The sequence below is a fragment of the Cajanus cajan genome, chromosome 1 (assembly GCF_000230855.2).
Source record: "Cajanus cajan strain Asha chromosome 1, NIPB_CcT2T_4, whole genome shotgun sequence".
Taxonomy (NCBI): domain Eukaryota; kingdom Viridiplantae; phylum Streptophyta; class Magnoliopsida; order Fabales; family Fabaceae; genus Cajanus; species Cajanus cajan.
In genome coordinates this window covers 18394031-18400706 of record NC_138517.1, presented here as the reverse complement: position 1 = coordinate 18400706, position 6676 = coordinate 18394031, and the positions used below count along the sequence as shown (strand labels likewise).

The 6676-nt window shown below is 31.6% G+C and overlaps 1 long non-coding RNA gene across 1 annotated transcript; it reads left to right on the top strand.

Moving 5' to 3' along the window:
* Positions 1–2598: 2598 nt before the first annotated feature.
* Positions 2599–6134, top strand: LOC145958650 (uncharacterized). Its single transcript, XR_014434358.1, has 3 exons — positions 2599–2795; positions 4410–4509; positions 5898–6134. It is a non-coding gene; the product is annotated as an uncharacterized LOC145958650 (long non-coding RNA).
* Positions 6135–6676: the final 542 nt, after the last annotated feature.

Genomic DNA, 6676 nt, shown 5'->3' with positions numbered 1-6676 from the left:
TTACTTCATCTTCTTTCTTCTTCTTCTTCTTCACTCCGTCTTCTTTCTTCTTCTTCTTCACTCCGTCTTCTTTCTTCTGCTTCTTTCTTCTTCTTCTTCACACTGTCTTCTTTCTTCTTCTTCTTCACTCCGTAAACATCCTCTTTTCTTCAACTTATTCCTGCCATGGCTACCGCCGCTGAGAAGCTCCCTGTTCTGGTTGATGAAGGTGGTGATGTGAAGATCTGAAACTCCGTGATTTCCCCCAAATGAAGCAGTAATAAAGACCGGCTCTTTGACGAAGGATGGCGGAAGGATGGCGGCACGAGACGCTAGAGGAAGCTTCTCAAACCGATGAATCCATCCGATGAACCCGTAACCCGCACGGATTGAACCCGCTAAAACCCGAGTTCTTCGTCGGTCGGAAATGGCTCCTGATTTTTCTTAATCGGTTTCGGATGATTTTAAGAATTTTGGTCCGAAACCGACCGTGGCCGACTGATGCTCAGGCCTAATGGATATGTGTGTTAGACTTATTTTATGATTTTGTGTGATTTGTTTAATATTAGAGAAACAAAATAGTAAAATTAAAAGAATAAAATTAGTACTAATTTATTTTCATTTTTATTTCTTCTAATTTTTTACATTCATATTATATATATATACATATATATATATATATATATATATATATATATATATATATATATATATTATTTTTATGTATATATGTTTATTTTTGAGATAGTACCTGTTATTTTGGAAGTGAATTACCCCCTATAAACACATATTGTAGTATCATACAAGATCAAAAGAATTAAAAATAAAAGAATTGAAAAAAAGAATATTTTGATAAATTAAATTATAACATCACTATATAAGAAATAGATTTTTTTAATCTAAAAACTGTAGCATATTATATTAATAAAAATTAAAGACAATTTTATGGGTGAGGACAATTGCTTATTAGAAATAAAGTGTGAATAAAATACAAATATGTTAAAGATAATTAAAATGTAGTACAATGTCATCTATATTATATAATAATGAGAGAAAAATTTAATCCACCCTTATGAATATAGATCTATCTCTGTTTTTAAACCCATTTTTTTACTATTTCTTTTTCCTCTGGTAAGTTAAGTAATAGGTTGGACTCTTGAAGTCTAAAACCTATCACTTAATCTTCAAACTAAACAATCCAACTAGTCCACTATTATTTTTTTATTTTATTATTAAAACACCTTCTTAATTTATTTTAATAAAACTTAAATTAATAAACTAATTTAAGCCTACTAAAATAAATAAATAAATTATTATTATACTATTATTTTTAAGAATAGAATGTTACTGGTCTCTTTCCTAAAAGAAAATTTGTCCTCAAATTTTACATGAAGCAAACATGTAAGACTTTTCATATGGCTTTCTAATAACCATGTAGTATTTTCTTCTCACTAGTAGAAAATATACATTCTATGTATGTTATTTTAGGGGTTTTACGTCAGAAAAACCTCCGACGTCGATGCGGGAGACGTAAATTTACGTCGGTTGCAAACACTGACGTAAATTTACATCGGACATGCCAAGGTCCAACGTAAAAAAGTCGTAAAAAAATTTTATAAAAAAAAAGAAAAAAAAAATGAGTGCAAACAGAACAGGCCGTTCTACTTGGAGAACGGCCCGTTGTCCAAGAAGAATGGCCCGTTCTGCTTGATAGTCCCAGGAGTGGGTTCTCCAAACTTAGACTTGGCCACTTCCTTCTCCAGCTTCAAAAACTCGGAATGCAATGCAAACTTCACCTTCCTATTCCTGTGAACACACTCAGCAGAAGACGCCACCTCATAGAACCTCCCAGAAAAGCCCATGACCAACGCAACCTTCCCAAGAAGAAAAACATCATCACGCGAGTCAACATCTTCCCCAGCCTTCCTAAGCTCCAAAGGAAGGTGCGAATGAGGAGGTATAACTTGTCGTAGCGGAGGGTGTTGATGCCGGACCACTCGCAGCGCATGGTGTGGAGGAAGGTGGACGAGGTCGTCGGGGAATGGCTCTGACTGCGAGGGCAGCCACGATTTGAGGCGGAGGCGGAGGGATTTCTCGCGTGTGGCCTCCATTGCACAACAGGAGAAGGAAACCTTAGTTGGACCCTAGGAGATCCGACGTAAATAATTTAACTAAAATTACGAAACATGCCACCGTGTTTTTATTACGTCGAGTTTTTGTATGTCCGACATAAAATAGGTGACGTAATATACTAACTTTTTTCTAGTATCTTAAGCTCTTCCCTTGACAACCTTAACTAAAAGAATTTATTTTCGTCTAAGTTGTAACATCCTCTTATTTAAAAATAAATAAATACATAAATAAATTAGAATAATCAGAATATAATATAAGAAAAATATTTTTATTAATAAAATAAAAAAGGAGAGGTAATTTAAGAGGTTTTAGGTTAGACTCTAGACCCAAACCTAAAGAATAAAGGATAAGGGTAGAGAGATGACTCAAAAACCTCTCAAGTTGTTTGTTTATTCAATTTGTATTGATGCATACAGATTTAATTCAGAACCATTAGTGTTGCCTATAAATAAGTTTAATACATATACATTTGATATCATATATCTCATTTTTCAGAAACTGAGTTTTTTCTGATTTTAGAAGTCTCTCAAAACTCTCTTTCTCTCGCAAAATTTTTTTCACTCTCATTTCTTTTTCTTTATCTGAATTTTATTCTTTGTTCTTCTCTACAAGAATTTGTGCAGCATTTTAATGAAGATGTGCAGTTGAATTCATTCTACCAATTCAAGAATTCAATAATTGCTGTAACTTTTCTTTTATTCGAATTGCAATTTCATTTTCTATTCTTTACTTTGAACATCTTAACAACTAGATTCTATACGGATTGAATTTCATAGAGAATTACAAATTGTGATTGCATTTGCATTTGCATTTTTGGTGAAATTTCATAGAATGCAATTGCAATTTTTATTTCCATTCATATTAATTTTTAAATGGTAGAATTCAAATTATTTTTTGAAATTGCAATGATTATCTTCTCAAATTTGTATTTCTCCGATTAGAATTCAATTTTATTTTGTAATTTTTATACATTTTATTGTTGCATTTAAACCATTTGTTAAAATTTTTCTTGCTAATTCGTATTATAAAATTCGTGTTCAATGATTTGTATCTCTAGATTTTGACCCAAAGTTTCCTATATCGCAATGTTTAATAATTCATGCTCTACAGTCAATTTTAATTATCTAATCATTGAATTAAAAAATTTTAAATAAATAAATAAATTTACATGTTTTTACAAAATTTAAAAATTATTTACAATCAATTATGATTATAATGATTATGTATATATCCATGATCAATTATCCTTGTACACGTATGTAGACGGCCCCATTTTGAACAATAATTTTTCGCTCTCTCCACCAGCTTCTACCTCAGATTTGTGAGGAAGATTTTGACATGTCTCAAAAAAAAAAATAATAATTCACAAACTTTTATAGATACTTCTAAACGTTTCTCTCCTCTTTTCTTTCCTTCTCATCTCTTTACTACACCAAAAAAGACAATATTGTATTAAACAAATATTTAATGACTCGTTCAACTAAAAAGGAAAAGGAAAAGTCTGAAAATGGAGAAATCAAGATAATTTTAACGAACAATATATTTAGTTTCAAATGGATATGTCAACGATTTCCTAAATTTGACATTGATTAAACATTACATTGAGTTAGTAGTGTCGTTAACGTGAAATTAAGAAATAAACAATAAACAAAGAGATTTAAAACTAAATTTAAATTTCCGTGCATTCCTCGCAATCGCAAACCACGGAATCCCCACAAATTATTTGATAAATCATTCAACGAAAGAAAACGAAAAAGGGGAAAAAGACTTGAATTCAAAATGAAAAAACGTAGATAATAATGGAGGGTACGGTAGGTGCACCTAGGTGTCAAAGTAACCCGATATTAGGTTCTGTCACTATAATAAACCCTCCATCTCCATGTCTTTCGCCGTGGTAGTTATCTTTTGTGTTTTGTAAGACTTATATAAAAGTCATATTAGTATTATTTCAATAATAGAAAAGGTTTCAACTTTCAATCTTTGTGAAGAGATTAAGAAGAGAATAACGATCTTATGTGTGCTTATAATTTGGTGTAGATTAGTTTGAGTTTTCGATTTAGTTTAATTTTTTTTTAGAAAAATTATTTTTCACTTATATATTATTTAATATATATTTTTTAATTGTTTTATCTCTAGTGAATGTGAAACTTTGAAAGTGTGAGACCCCCCTCCCGTGGTTCTTTCTTTCTCCCCCCCCGACACTCTCCACTCACTCTTTGGCTGAATCACCTTCCACTTCCATATCTCTTTCTCATTTTTTCTTCCTCACTCTTTCCATTCTTGCCTTGGAACCGTAGGTGCTGCTGCTGAGTAAGGACTCAGATTTTCGTTCAAGCTCTTCTCCGTTCTTCCCCGTCTTAGCTTTCTCCTTCCTGGAACTCAGACCATTGGACGGAGGTAAGGGAAGCTAGTGTTCTTTTTGTTCTACTTGGCTAAAAACGAGTTCTTTGAGCTCTTTTGCTGCTGATGATGATGACTAAGGCCTGTTTGAGTTGCTGAAAAATGGAAGTCTTGGGGGTTTTGTGGTTTTGAGTCAAAAGTTTGGAATTTTCTTTGATTTGTGGTTGCATGCATTTAAAGTTGGTATCTTTGAACTCCTTGATGAAAATGTGACATTTTGGTTGGATTGCATGTGAATTTTCTGTGAAGAATTGCATGTTTATTGAGGATTTGAGTGAAAACGGAGGTGAAATCCATGGAATTTTCGAAAGATCTGAAACCTACAGCTATAGCCGTGGAATCACAGCTATAGCCGTGGATTTGCAGCCATGGGTGGAAGGGAAAACTGATCTGGCCGAGAGTTGCAGCTAAAGCGCTGGATTGAGCGCTGCAGCGCTGGGCCTAGATGACCGAATTTGGTCTCAAGGTCTTCATGGAAGTTGTAGCCTTGGATGTTATCTTTCCAATGGCGCTGGAATCACCCAAAAAGGAGTTCTAGAACTCCAGATATGGCCGTTTTAGTGAAGAGGGGTCAAGCTGCCAGCATTACTTGTAGCTGTTGCGGTTTTTGGATTTTTTAACAAGGTAGATGAAGGATTTGAGACTTGGTGTCTTCATGAGAGTTGTAGGAAATTTTATTATCTTTCATATGAGATAAGGATGAGCATGGTAGGAGTAGTATAACTCCCGATGCGCTGTTTGTTGTGATGGTTGCCCTTTCACATTTAGTGATTTGGTTAAGTGGAAAGTTGTTTTAGGTACTTAGGTGTACTCTTGTTGTTGGGTGAGTAATTTGACAAGATAGATGAGTTGTAAACAAGATGGTTGGGTCAGATTAGATGTTGTTTATGTTGATTTAAGCTGATAAAATGATGAACATGTTTAGCTGTACTAGATGTATACTGTTGGGTTGAAATATATGTAATTAGTAAACCTGTTGAATGGTTGTGCCGTGTTGTACCATGTTGAGCTGTGTTATGCCATACTATACTATGCCAAATAGTGTGGTACTGTAGCCGTTAAGTCGGTGCTGTTGTTTGCCACATACGTGGTGCTGTAATAACCGCTAGCTGGTGCTGATGTGTGCCTAAGTGAGAGGCCATTCTAACCACTTGAAGTGGTGTTGTTGTTGTGCTGTTGCTGCTACTAAGCAGTGTTGATGTAACCGCATCGCGGTGCTGATGTTGTTGAGCAGTATGAGTTGTGCAGATGTGCTGATAATTATAGCGATGAATTTAATTACCTTATTATGCCTTTGCTGATATGTTTGATTAAAGAATACTAGCTTACCCTTTGTTGTTTTCCATGTTGTTGGACTGCGATGATCATACTATGTATGGGAGCAGAACAGGAATAGGTGGGCGTCCTGGGATGAGTCTCCGGTGGACCTTGGAGCTGTTTTGCTTGTGTGGATATTTTGATTGTAGCTACTTGGGATAGTAGCATTTGGTTGTAATTTTCTTTGGTGCACTTTAACCCTAGTCAGACCAGAACTTAGTATATTATATATTCTAGATCCTATATTTATATACTTGTTCTATCTGTCTGGAGTTTCTAGTGTGCGATGCCGTGTTTAGTGACTAGCCGGGTCGTTACAATTATTATTATTATTATTATTATTATTATTATTATTATTATTATTATTATTATTATTATTATTATTATTATTATTATTATTATTATTATTATTATTATTATTATTATTATTATTATTATTATTATTATTATTATTATTATTATTATTATTATTATTATTATTATTATTATTATTATTATTATTATTATTATTATTATTATTATTATTATTATTATTATTATTATTATTATTATTATTATTATTATTATTATTATTATTATTATTATTATTATTATTATTATTATTATTATTATTATTATTATTATTATTATTATTATTATTATTATTATTATTATTATTATTATTATTATTATTATTATTATTATTATTATTATTATTATTATTATTATTATTATTATTATTATTATTATTATTATTATTATTATTATTATTATTATTATTATTATTATTATTATTATTATTATTATTATTATTATTATTATTATTATTATTATTATTATTATTATTATTATTATTATTATTATTATT